The sequence below is a fragment of the Pristiophorus japonicus genome, chromosome 6, assembly GCF_044704955.1.
Source record: "Pristiophorus japonicus isolate sPriJap1 chromosome 6, sPriJap1.hap1, whole genome shotgun sequence".
Taxonomy (NCBI): domain Eukaryota; kingdom Metazoa; phylum Chordata; class Chondrichthyes; family Pristiophoridae; genus Pristiophorus; species Pristiophorus japonicus.
In genome coordinates this window covers 104,783,276-104,797,925 of record NC_091982.1, presented here as the reverse complement: position 1 = coordinate 104,797,925, position 14,650 = coordinate 104,783,276, and the positions used below count along the sequence as shown (strand labels likewise).

Genomic DNA, 14,650 nt, shown 5'->3' with positions numbered 1-14,650 from the left:
CACTTAAACATATTTTAACATGAACGGCACCAAGCCACTACTTCAATAAAATTTTTAAAAATCCAGTCCACAAGCTTAAATGCAAACTTATTTGAAAAATGTGTGTATCCCTTTCAGAGGTGCTGACAGCATCTCTGTAAGTCTGCTGAATGCTGGGTTTTCATGGCGAGCTCTAGGACCCAGCGCGAGGTCCAAGTTCGCTGAGGTGATGTTAAGTCAGTTGCACGCAGACTGATGTCACTCTCTTTTAATTTACATTTTCAGGGCATGTGCTGCTATCAGAACTGGCGGTCGCAATTTTTAGACCGGATCATAGCAAATACTTGAGATAATAAGTGGGCCAATTTATAAGCCATTGTGCTCAAAATAGAATGGGCCTGAATTCGCGGGCTCTATGGGCACCTGTAGGAACCCCGCAAGTTCCGGTTTAGGTATGCTTTATCAGTGTAAGACTTTTAAAGAACAGAAAAAGTCAGTTTTTCAATAACTTAAACATTTACAATCCTGTCAAATAAGATAAGTTTATTTTTATATGTAAATATGTAAATTTATATTTCAAAAAATTAAGTTTTTGTTTTTAGTCATTAATTAAATTCCATTTTGATTAATTTTAAATATGTGATTTAAAAAAAAAATTTAAATGTTTGTGTGATTTTTGGGGTATTCCCCTTCATACTTATGGTGATTCCATACAAACAGAACTCACCACAAATATGAATGGGAATACTCCAACTTGGATTGGTTGGGCCGGCCCACGTGATCCCAGGGACATGTGCAAAATGCTTACGTCCCTGGACTACAAGTCTCCGAACATCCCAGACCACCAGGTAGATTCATCAGGTCGAAATTTTTCATGTCGGAGGCATCCGCCCACGGGCCAAATATATTTCTCTAAATAGAATATGGTGCTCTGCATGGAATATTGAGCTCTCAAGAGAACATTGAGCTACAAGTAGTATTTAGCATTGTTAGCAATGGTTTCCCACCAGACACAGGAGTGAATGAGGATTAACTGACAGCCCTAGTACACTTTGTGAATAGCAAGCCTTGCTATTGAAGACTCAGGCAGCTGTAGGCACAGTTACTTCCTGGGAATTGTAGTCTGCAACCTTTTTAAGTCTTTCAGCCAACAGTGATGACTCTGGGTATCTCTTTGAACACAATTCCAAGACTTCTCAGAGACATACAAGTCACTAACGGAAACCATTGTTTGACACATATTGGGGTAGAAATTGCGGTCGGAGGCTTCCAACGAGCAGATGCCTCCAACCTGCAAAAATCTACAAACTTACCTGCTGGTCCGGGAGGTTCGGCGATTTGTGCTCCTGGGCCTCTACGCATAGAGGCCCATGAGTCCCAGGGGCACATGCGGTTCGCAAGCGCCCCGGGATCATGTGGACTTGTCCAGTCAATAAAAGAAGAGAATCTCCATTCATACTTATGGGGTTCCCGTTTCTACAGAATCTTCATAAGTATGAATGGGAATCACTTAAAAAATACACGAACACATGAAATAAATAAAAAAGTAAACATTACATATTTAAAATTAATTAAAATGCCATTGAATTAAACATTTTAAACAAATATTTAATTTTTTGAATATTTTAATAGCCCTGAAATTCCGATGTCACAAGTCTGTATGAAGTTTCTACGGACCCAGGAAGGCTTTGGAAAAGCAAAGTTTCAGCGCACAATGCGCATGCGCTGAAAACCGGCTCTTCCGATCTGTCAAGTTTCTGGCTTGACAGATCTCGCGCATAGCGGGAGTGAGGACACTTGCAGGGCAAGATTTCCGCTATTTATGAATATCTTGCCCAGCAAATGTCCTTTAAAATCTTGTGCCTGAAAAAGCAGGCGTATAACCTACTTTTACAGGCGCAAGTGTTTAAAAATACACAAAAGTAAAGTTATAAAAACACATTTTATTGTTAAAACCCTCCCCACAACGGTAAGTTTATTTTAAGGCTTAATTAAAAAAACGTTTTAAAAAGTCGGGACTATATATTTTTTTGTAACAACTTTAATTTAAATGAATGTTAAATATTTCGTTTATTTTCTATTTTTTATTGTGTTTTGGGTGTTTGTGGGGGATTTCTCATTCATAGTAATAGGAATTCCGGACTTACGGAACTCCTATTACTATGAATGAGAATCTATACTACACCTAATTGGCTGCTGCCTCCAGATCCCGGCCTGTGCACGTCCCCACGTGCACACGTTGCGACGCGCAGTCACCAGAGGCCTCAGGCTCGGAAGTTCCAACGGGCGCAGCAGCAACAGGTAAGTGCGCATCTTTTTTCTCTTTTTCTGTCGTTTGCCCACGGGAAGAGCTCGACCGGAATTTAAGGGCCAATATGTTTTAACGGGGCTAAAAATAAACTTACCTTATTTGACAGGGTTTTTAAATGTGTAAATAAGCGATAAAATTCCATTTTTCTATTTTTAAAAACTCTTAGGCTGATAAAGCAGGCCTTACGCCAGCTTTTACCAGGCGTAAGAATTCCAAGGTCATTCGCTGGACAGAAGTTGGGCAAATAGCCCAACTCTCTGCCCACAGAGGCCCTTTTTCATGGAATTCATACGATCTGTCAAGAGGATTTTTGACAGATTACAAGTTCTAGCTTTCAGCGCATGTGCAGTGCATGCCTAATCCCGGAACCTGCGGGGCCCTTACGGGCACTTACACATCTCTTACGCACCCGTAAGGCCTCAAATTCAGCCCCATTAAGTACTGTGGTGGTGAGATTGGTGGTCGCCAGTAGTCAAAAATGCACTTATAGCAAGTCGGCAGCCCCTTTAACATTTTGGAAATGAAAATCGAGCACAAGGTAAAATAGTCTGATGATTCGTAATGAGCGCATTACGTGCTACTGACCAATTTCACCCCCTCAGTACTTAAAATTTGAACAATGGTGATAGATATAGATACGTTTTAATCATTTTCTTATGATTTTTGTTTTTTTTCTTCTGCATGTTATGATCTGTATTTCCACTAGTCAGTATGTAGTTTTGTGGAGAAACCAAGATGGTAGCTGAAAGAGTTTTCAAAAAAATATGTGTAGCAGAAACAAAATAGTGCGGATACTGGAAACCTTAAATAAAACTGTTGGAAACACTCAGCAGGTCAGGAAGCATCTGTGGGGTGGGAAGCAGAGCTAATGTTTCAGGTCGATGGGGAGAAATTTGATTGGCGCCCCTTCTCCTTCTATTGGGCAAATTGCTGATTGCTCGTGCTTGGTCTAGTATTTTCATATGGCCTTTGTAATTTTCATAGGTTGCTTTTCTATACGTTTCCTTTGCATTGGTTTACATGTTCTTACCTCTTCAGTAAAGAACATAGGAACAGGAAGCATTAAGCCCCTCGAGCCTACTCCACCATTCAATGAGATAGTGGCTGATCTGTGACCTAACTCCATATACCCACCTTTGGCCCTTATCCCTCAATAGCTTTGGTTAACAGAAAGCTATTAATCTCCGATTTAAAATTAACAATTGATCTAGCATCAGTTGCTGTTTGCGGAAGATAGTTCCAAACGTCCACCACCCTTTATGTGTCGAAGTGTTTCCTAATTTCACTCCTGAAAGGGCTGGCTCTAATTTTTAGACTATACCCCCTAGTCCTCGAATCTTCAACCAATGGAAATAGTTTCTCTCTATCTACCCTATCTGTTTCCCTTAATATCCTGAAAACTTCGATCAGATCACCTTCTAAATTCTAGGGAATACACCCCTAATTTGTGTAATCTCTCCTCGTAATTTAATCCTTGAAGTCCAGGTATCATTCTGTAAACCAATGCTGCACTCCCTCTAAGGCCAATATGTCCTTCCTAAGGTGTGGTGCCCAGAGCTGCTCACAATACTCCAGGGGCCCGAAATTGATGAAGGACCCCACCCGCCCAAGTGCCACCCAAAGAACTGCCGATGGCCACCGAGGTCCCTCACGGTTTTCATCACCCAGGTCCCTCGAAGGTCGGCGGGCAGCAAATCTGCAACGTGTGCCGCCAATCTAGGTGGCAGCCGGTGGGAGCTCTCATTCTTGGCGGCAAAGGTGCTTGCTACCCAAAGGCTGCCGAGGATGGAGTCGAGCCCACGGAGGGTCGAAGACCTAAAATTTAAAATCATCAGAAAAGAAAAATCCATCGGAAGACCTTCAAGGGACACCATTGAAGTAAGTTGCTGTGAAAATTTTTTTAAAGTTTATTAACCTTTTTTTCAGGATCTTCATATCTACCGTCAGGGACAGACCAGCCTCCAGCCAGCGGTCCACCCCCGTTCTGGCGCTGACTCCCGCCGACTCCCCCCCGCATGAAGCTGGCATCTCGGCGGGCAGGAATCCACTTACGCCACTCGGCCATCCGCTAACGTTAGCGGGCACTTCCCAGTGGCTCTCCCCTCCCGCCCGCTCCAACCCACATCAAAAGTGGCACTGGGCGGATCTTCAGGAGGAATGTCGGCGGCAGTCGGCGGCAGTAGGCGGTAAGGTGATCAATTTCGGGCCCCAGGTGTGATCTAACCAGGGTTTTGTATAGCTGCAGCATAACTTCTACCCCATTGTATTCTGGTCATTTAGATATAAACGCCAGCATCCCGTTAGCCTTTTTGATTATTTTCTGCACCTGTTCAGAGCATTTTAATTTATTTTGCAGTCTCTTTGGACCTCCCCTGTTTTTAGCCTTTCACCATTTAGAAAGTACCCTGTTCTATCCTTTTCAGGTCCAAAGTGGATGACCTCACATTTGCCTACACTGATATCGATTTGCCACAGTTCTGCCTATTCACTTAATCTGTCGATATCCCTTTGTAATTTTATGCTTCCATCGACACTGCCGACAATGCCGCCTATCTATGTGTCATCGGCAAATTTGGATACATGACTTTCTATGCTATCATCTAAGTCATTGATAAATACCGTGAATAATTGAGGCCCCTACGGGACACCACTAGTCACTTCCTGGTAATTTGAGAACCTACTCATTATCTCTTCTGTCTGTTTCCTGCTGCTCAGCCAGTTTCCTAGCTAGATCAATAATTTGCCCTCCATTCCGAGGGCTTCTAACTTAGTTAACAATCTCTTATATGGGACTTTATCGAATACCTTCTGGAAGTCAATATAAATAACATCGATAGACATTCCCCTGTCCACTACTTTTGTCACCTCTTCAAAATATTCAATCAGGTTTGTCAGGCATGACCTGCCTTTCACAAATCCATGCTGGCTCTCTCTGATCAACTGAAACTTTTTGAGGTTTTCAGTCATGCTATCCTTAATTATAGACTCTAGTAATTTTCTGACAACAGATGTTAGGCTAACTGGTCTATAATTCACTGGTTTCCCTCTCTTTAGAAAGAGGAGTGACATGCACAATTTTTCAACCTAAAGGAACGGTTCCTGAATCGAGAAAACTTTGGAAGATTATAGTTAGAGCATCTGCAATGTGCTCACCTATTTCCTTTAAACTCCTGGGATGGAAAGCACCTGGTCACTCTTTAGTACCATTATTTTCTTCATTTCAGTGTCAGCTGTGACTCAGTTGGTAGCATACTCACCTCTGAGTCAGAAGGTTGTGGGTTCAAGTACCATTCTGGGGACTTGAGCACAAAAATCCAGGTTGACATTCCAGTGCAGTACTGAGAGAGTGCTGCACTGCCGGAGGCGCCATCTTTTGGATGATACGTTAATCCAATGTCTCGTCTGCCCTCTCAGATGGACGTAAACGATCCCATGTCACATGGAGGGATTGATGGGAGAAAACCTGGGTGCAGCCGTGCAGCTTTGTGCAGTGCTTGTCAGTGTTTGCAGCACCTCAATGCTGCAGAACACTGACAGCACAACTGTCAAAATTAACGTGGGCATGGTCCCTTTAAGGAAACCAGCTAATGACACATCATCAAATGATGTCATCAGACCCGCTCCCTTCAATTGGCCAGGAAACTCGCTGGGCCGGCTTAACAAGCCCAATCAGGGAAAGTCATGCCAGAGGCCAGGATAGAGCCAGCAGCGAGGCTGCGACCCACCACCGACCTCGCCCGCCACAAACCCGCCGAGGTAGGGAGAATCACGGCCTTCGTAGTTGTTTCGCATTTCTCCCTTTCAAACGCTACATTGAACTCGATCATGTTATGATCGCTATTGGATAAATGTTCATGCACAGTTAAGCTCTGCCATTTTCCTTATCTTTCCTGCAGACCTTCTAACCTGGTATATTTAATTCTTAGTCCTGATCATCTTGCAGCCATGTCTCAGTAATGGCTACCTTGTCATACCCGCCAATTTGAATTTGAATCTGCAGTTCATTCAATTTATTCCTTATACTCCATCTCTTTTTATAAAGACACTTATTTGGGCCACACACCCTAGCCTGTCCTTTGGCTCTAATGTTTTTCTCACTTGCTTGTTATTTCTCTTACCTGGGTTAAGCAATTTACATCTTTTAATTTTCCCTCAACATGTAGTGCCTACAGCACAATTTCTGATTGTTACTCTACTCTCTTCCCTTTCATTTGCTTTTGAACTATTTTACTACAATTTCCACCTGAGCCCTCTCATCTGCTCGCCCCCCCGCCCCCCATTTACTAGTTTAAAATCCTTATGATCGCCCTATTTATTCTTTCTGCTTGGACCTTGATCCCAGACCAGCCCATCCCAACAGTACAGTTCCTTCCTGTCCCAATGCTGGTGCCAGTGCCCCATGAAATGGAACCCCTCTTTCCCACACCACTCCTTTAGCCACATATTTGCTTCCCTAATCCGCTTATCCCTACGCCAATTTTCACATGGTTGAGGTAATAATCCAGAGATTATAACCCTTGAGGTCCTGTCCTTTAATTTAGCTCCTAGTTCCTGGTACTCCCCAAACAGGACCTCTTGCTTACTCTTCCCTGTTTTATATATATAATATATCCTTTGCTGTTTGCTGATGATACAAAGCTAGGTGGGAAGGTAAGTTGTGAGGAGGATGCAAAGAGACTTTAAGAGGATATAGATAGGCTAGGTGAGTGGGCAAAAACATGGCAAATGGAATATAATGTGGAGGAATGTGAAGTTATCCAATTTGATAGGAAAAATATAAAAACAGAGTATTTTTTAAATGGTGAGAGATTGGGAAATGTTGGTGTTCAGAGGGACCTGGCTGTCCTTGTACATTAATCACTGATGCAGGTACAGTAAGCAATTAAGAAAGCAAATGGTATGTTGGCCTTTATTACAAGAGGATTTGAGTATAAGAGTAAAGATTGTCTTACTGCAATTATATAGGGCCCTGGTGAGACCACACCTGGAGTATTGTGTACAGTTTTGATCTCTTTATCTAAGGTAGGATATACTTGCCATTCAGGGAGTGCAACAAAGGTTCACCAGACTGATTCCTGGGATGGGGGGATTGTCCTATGAGGAGAGACTGAGCAGACTAGGCCTATATTCTCTAAAATTTAGAAGAATGAGAGATGATCTTATTGAAGCATACAAAATTCTTACAGGGCTTGACCGGATAGATGCATAGAGTATGTTTCCTCTGGCTGGGGAGTCTAGAATCAGTGATCACAGTCTCAGAATAAGGGGTCGGCCATTTAGGACTGAGATGAGGAGAACTGTCTTCAATCAGAGGGTGCTGAATCTTTGGAATTCTCTACCGCAGAGGCTGTGGATGCTCAGTCATGGAGTATATTCAAGACAGAGATCGATAGATTTTTGAATATTAAAGGATTCAAGGAATATGGGGATAGTGCAGGAAAGTGAAGTTGAGGTAGAAGATCAGCCATGATCTTATTGAATGGCAAAGCAGGCTTGAGGAGCCGAATGGCCTACTCTTACTCCTAATTCTTATGTTCTTATGTTGGTCCCAACATGGACCACAACGAATGGATCCTCCCCCTCCCTCTCCAGTGTCCTTTCAAGCCGGTTTGAAATGTCCCTTAACCTAGCACTAGGTAGGCAACATACCATGTGGGACTCTCGATCCTGCTTACAAAGGATGCTATCTGTCCCCCTAATTATAGAATCCCCTACAATTACCACATTATGCTTCCTCTCCTCATCTTCATTCCTCTTTTGGACAACCTCCTGCTCCAAAGTACCATGGTCCACATTCTGGCAGTCTTTATCGTTATCCTCACAGGTAGCAAGTACATTGCACCTGTTGGATAGATAGTTTCTGTGTATCCTCGTTCTCTTTCTTACCCACAAATTCCCAGGTACTGCAGTCCAGACACACAACCTGCTCTGCCATATCTTAGTCTAACTTTATTAATTTATTTAATTAATTAAAATCTTTATTCAACAATTATTTATGGTTATATTAATTAGTTTATCTAGTAAAGTGTTTAATTTAGTAAAGTACAATCTAGTTTCCCATTCTTAGGCCGCGATTTTTCCTACCAGGTCGGGAGCGAGGTGGTCGACTTCGGGTGTGCGCTGAAAGCCCGCTTTTGTCTTCATCCGGCTCTCTCTAAGTGATTTGATGTTGGTGGGGCTTGTAGGCGGACCCTGCGACTAATTAAAAGGAAGCGGGTCTGATGACATAATTTGATGAGACATCATTTGATGACACAACATCAGCCGGTTTCCTTAAAGGGACTATGCCCACATTCATTTTGACAGTTGTGCTGTCAGTGTTCTGTAGCATTGAGGTGCTACAAACACTGACAATGACTGCACAAAGGTGCACGACTGCACCCAGGCTCTCCCATCACTCCCTCCAGATGCTTATGGAGGAAGTCACAACATGCAGGGCAGCCCTCTTCCCTTCCAATGGGTGAAAGAGACCTCAGGACACCAAAGCAGCCTGGTTGCACATTGCACAGGAGGGCACAAGCAGGGACCAGTCTGCAGTGGCGCAAACTTTTCAATGATCTCAGATCACAAAATGTTACTACAAAGCCACGCTCAACCTCATCCTCCTGTGCCACTCATCACATCGCCATCACTCTGCCTTCCCTACCCTACTCTTGCACATCCTTACTCTCACCAATTTGCCTTGCACCTCCATCCATCCTTCTCTATCTACATTATCACATCCCCAGCTCACTAGTCACTCCTCACACTCACCCTCATCCTTGTCCAATCATACTAACTAACACCACACAAGGGAAGTCACTTTGGTCTTTTAGCCAATGTTCATGTAGAGCTTCTGCTAATGTGTTGTCAAACATTGAAATCTTTATTTTCAAAACTTTGCATTCTTGGACAGATCTGTGTGTGCACCTTTTGAAGTACCTTAGCAAGTTGCAGTAACCAGTGAGACATAACGGTACCGAGTGTGAAAGGAATGGCTTGGGCATTGTAGGAATGCTTTATGATGTTGGTGTGGGGTGGTAGGCAAACCTGGCGCATCATGTGGCAGCCAGGGTGTACAGCGTCAAGTGAAGTAAATCTGACCATGGTGAGGCCATACCTGGTGTCCTGGGCGGCAGTGTGGTTGGTTGTTGATGCCCTGTGTCCGGTGCAGCATCAGGTGATTGCGGAGAAGGTTGGTGTTGTTGTTGTTGATTCTGGTGTGTCTGGTGATGCTGGTGTTGGGGCTGATCGTGGTGAGATTCTGAGGACCATTGTGATATTTTTTCATGGGCGCACATGCTGATGGAATAGATGGCAGCTGAAGCTGAGATGACAGAAGCGATCTGTCAATGGTGAAAGACATTGCTCTAAAGAGCTGACACTGGATAGAGAGTTCACTGCAAACATTTCAAACCTCTATAAAGCTGAAAAGTGCATTCCAAATCCTGAAGTCTCCAGCTTGAGGCAGAGTTGGCTAAAGTGGACTGGGAAAATAGACTAAAGAATGCGATGGTTGATGAGCAGTGGCAGACATTTAAGGAGATATTTCATAACTCGCAACAAAAATATATCCCAATGAGATTAAGAGAGGGAAGATAGAATATGAAAGTAAACTATCAAGAAATATAAAAACAGATAGTAAGAGTTTCTACAGGTACATAAAAAGGAAAAGAGTGGCTAAAGTAAATGTTGGTCCCCTGGAGGATGAGACTGGGCAATTAATAATGAGAAGAGGGAAATGGCAGAGATGTTGAACAAATATTTTATATCGGTCTTCACGGTAGAAGTCACTAAAAACATCCCAATAGTGGATAATCAATGGGCTATAGGTAGGGAGGAACTAAATACAATCACTATCACTAATGAAGTAGTACTAGGTAAAATAATGTGACGAAAAGTGGTCAAGTCCCCTGGACCTGATGCCTTACATCCTGGGGTCTTAAGAGAAGTGGCTGCAGAGATAATGGATGCATTGGTTGTAATCTACCATAATTCCCTGGATTCTGGGGCAGTCCCAGCAGATTGGAAAACCGCAAATGTAACACCCCTATTTAAAAAAGAAGGCATACAAAAAGCAGGAAACTACAGACCAGTTAGTTTAACATCTGTCGTTGGGAAAATGCTGGAGTCCATTATTAAGGAAGCAGTAGTGGGACATTTGGAAAAGCATGATTCAATTAAGCAGTCAGCATGGTTTTATGAAAGGGAAATCATGTTTGACAAATTTGCTGGAGTTCTTTGAGTATGTAACGAATAGGGTGGATAAGGGGGAACCAGTGGATGTGGTGTATTTGGATTTCCAGAAGGCATTCGATAAGGTGCCACATAAGAGGTTACTGCACAAGATAAAAGCTCATGGGGTTGGGGGTAATATATTAGCATGGATAGAGGATTGACTAACTGACAGAAAACAGAGTGTCGGGATAAATGGGTCATTTTCCGGTTGGCAAACAGTGACTAGTGGGGTGCCGCAGGAATCGGTGCTGGGTCCTCAACTATTTACAATCTATATTAATGACTTGGATGAAGGGACCGAGTGTAATGTAACCAAGTTTGCTGATGATACAAAGATGGGTGGGAAAGCAAATTGTGAGGAGGACACAAAAAATCTGCAAAGGGATATAGACAGGCTAAGTGAGTGGGAAAACATTTGGCAGATGGAGTATAATGTGGGAAAATGTGAGGTTATCCACTTTGGCAGAAATAATAGAAAAGCAAATCATAATTTAAATGGAGAAAAATTGCAAAGTGCTGCTGTACAGAGAGACCTGGGGGTCCTTGAGCATGAAACACAAAAAGTTAGTATGCAGGTACAGCAAGTAATCAGGAAGGTAATTGGAATGCTGGCCTTTATTGCAAGGGGGATAGCGTATAAAAGCAGAGAAGTCCTGCTACAACTGTACAGGGTATTGGTGAGGCCACACTTGGAGTACTGTATACAGTTTTGGTCTCCGTATTTAAGAAAGGATATACTTGCATTGGAGGCTGTTCAGAGAAGGTTCACTAGGTTGATTCTGGAGATGAGGGGGCTGACTTATGAGGATAGGTTGAGTAGGTTGGGCCTATACACACTGGAGTTCAGAAGAATGAGAGGTGATCTTCTTGAAACTTATAAGACAATGAGGTGGATGCAGAGAGGCTATTTCCACTCATAGGAGGAAACTAAAACTTTGGGACATATTCTTAAAATAAGGGGCCACCCACTTAAAACTGAGTTGAGGAGAAATTTCTTCTCTCAGAGGATTGTAAATCTATGAAATTCTCTGCCTCAGAGAGCTGTGAAGGCTGGGTCATTGAATATATTTAAGGCGGAGATAGGCAGATTTTTGAGCGATGAGGGAGTAAAGGGTTATGGGGAGCGGGCAGGGAAGTGGAGCTAAGTCCATGATCAGATTTGCCATGATGTTGAATGGCGGAGCAGGCTTGAGTGACCAAATGGCCTACTCCTGCTCCTATTTCTTATGTTCTTATGTTCTAAGATTAGAAATTGAATAGCTGTGAAATGGTAGCTTTTATACCACTTTTGCAGCTGTCAACTATTCACAGCAATGGAGAGTCATTGAAAACCCGACACACTTACCTAACATGATCCCTGAGCACCAGGAACCTAGTAAAAAAAAGTTGGAAAAATCATTAGGACCTGGTAAAATGCTGCTTAAATAACTTTAAGCAGCTTCTTAAATTTCCCAATTGCCTGCCCATCGCTTAGTGCTGGGTCTGTAAACCACTAGCAGAGCTGGCACTTGAGAAATTAACAAGGAGCCGGGTTCAGAGCGAGTACTACCTCGCTATCAATCTTTTAGATTTTGACAGCTGATCTGCCCTCTGAGTGCCGGCAAGATTTGGCCTCAGTTTAAATCACCTAGCTTAGCTAGAAAAAACATTAATATTCACCAACCAATCATCTACCTGCTGTCCTGTGACGTCACTCCTTGTTGTTTTGTTTTGTAATTTGCCACATTTGTACCGCCTCCTCCGGTGCCAACTCCATTCAGGTCCACACTACCTCTCCTCCCGCTCTGTTTATGTTCTGCCACCTCCTCCAGTGCCAACTCTGTTCGGGTCCACCTGTGATTTGTTGCTTATTTACAAAATGTGGATTTGAACGATCAGCTACAAGAGATTTACATATATACAGACATGATGCCAAACATGTGATGTGGGAAGTATGGCACAGGAGTGTGAAGTGATGAACAGAATGTGTTCTAGAAGCAAGTATTTTATTTATGTTACAGGTAGAGAGATGCAGAAGTTACTTCAATGCAGTTGAAAATACATTACAATTGGTTTGCAAAGACATAATTAAGAAATACCTAGTTATAGATGCTCTTATTGTGTCGACACTTTACATTCTATGAAGTTTGAACTTAATAATACATAACCTTACAAGTAAACTTTAGTTGCAACTAGAGTTAGTATTTTGATAGTTACCCTATTTTGTCTCATGTGTAATGACTAGATATTTAATCTGTTGATTTGAATGAAAAGCAAATTAAAATATAACCTCTTAACCTGCTTTTCTGAGAAGAAACTAATTGGGCTGTGATTGTAATTGTAGCTTGGTGATAATTATTATCAGGTTTCGCTCCTTTGTGCCAAAAGCTTCTGTTACTCATTTCAGCTTACAGGAAGTAATGTTATACTTTTTCTGATGTTATGCCACTCAGCACTGAGTTGATTAAGATTATTTGTTGTAACAAGTAAACACACATAATTGTAACAACACAGTGCAGCTAAGTAGAAAAGAATGGCATTGCTTTATTCCGTTAAATACTTTGCTTGATGATTCAGCAGCAGTGTAACTGCATAAACCTGGGTATATATCACGTTAAAATGTTAGGCACTGCCATTAGCTATGATCTTTCTCTTGTTGCTTATTTAAAGTTGGGAGGAAACTTAAAACTTGAAAATCAAATGCTCATAAGGACCAGCCAGAGATAAGAGTATAATTCCAGGAGTAGTGCACCTAAAGCTGTTTTACAGTGGTGCAAATCAGCTATGGGCAAGCACAATATTGAATCAAAGGATAAATACAACATAATTCAGACAGTTTGATCAGGTTAACCTGCAAAGGGTCTTTAATCAGCTCCATTTTTAATTTGCTTTCCTTTAAAAGCTAGATTTTATTTTTTTTCCCAACAAAAAGTAGCCAAACTGAGATAAAACAAGCTTTCACATTTCCGATGTATTTGGCCCCTAATTTCCATATTTGGATCGAACTTTGAGTTCCATGGGCTGATGGTTGGACTTGCCAACCTGCTGCAGAGCAGTCAGCTGAGAAACATTACAGTAATTTGAAGGACTTTGAGTTCTCCTTTAAGTGACAGTATAATCTATCAAGCAGCACCATGTTTTTGACCACCTGATATGTAATTCTTGGCAGTTCTTCTGACATGCTTCAGAGCCAAATAGGTCTCCCATGGATAAGCTGAGTTAAGTAGTGATATGGACAGTGACAAAGTGAGGTCAGCAATTGGGATTATGTGTGTAGTGGTAGTGTTTACCTTGAATGGACAACTGTGATGACTATAGTAACTTGATGACAATTAATTTATTTGATTAGCCTTAGTCAGAATTCTTACCAAGACCAGTTAGCTGATCACTTGTTTAATCCCAGAAAGTACAAACTGTACCTTCAACTTAAAATAAAGAGCACGTTTCTATTGATTCCATATTAGGCCAAGTTACTGATCTTTTTCTTGCCATTCGGAAAAATTGCAGAGTGGAAGACAGCTGCTTCATAGATAGGAACAAAGAGAAAAAAGGAAGACTGAATTACCCAGGGTTGCTCTCTTACAATTTCCATAGTCTAACTTGAGTGGCCTTATTGACAGAGATTTGGGAGAAGACCATCTTCATGTTGTTTCCCCTCAGGAATGATGAAGGCAAACCCAAAAATAAAGAGATGAGCACTGATAGCTGTTGAGTCATGAACAACTTCTACTACCTACATTTAGGTTCACTTCTTGTGTCTGGCAATGGTATGTTATGTTGGATGCAAATTCTGCAGCTATCGTATTAATGCAGGAAACTTGAAGTGAAGTAACTCCACTTTACAAGTTTAAGCATGTCGGCAGTCCGACACATATAAATAAAATGCCTAATAAGATTAATTACATGTTAACATAAGTTAAAAAGTACCAACAGTAATTTGGATGATTACCAAAGTAATTAGATGTTTATTAATGACTCTGTGTCATCGTACTAGCCATTTAAGCATTCACACACTGTTTAGAATAGCCGAGCCATTTAATGGTGCTTAACTCACTAATAGTGTGTTCACACTACACATTTAACATTGGTGCAAGGACATTTTGGCTTCATATTTAAGTTAAACTTGTGTGCTGTAAATTCAATGTTACTGACACGGTGGAGTAA

At 41.9% G+C, this 14,650-nt stretch overlaps 1 protein-coding gene across 1 annotated transcript in view; it reads left to right on the top strand.

The window, feature by feature from the left end:
• The window catches only part of LOC139265749 (connector enhancer of kinase suppressor of ras 2), a 1,063,014-nt gene that overhangs the window by 701,080 nt on the left and 347,284 nt on the right, over nt 1–14,650 (top strand). The window lies entirely within an intron of this gene.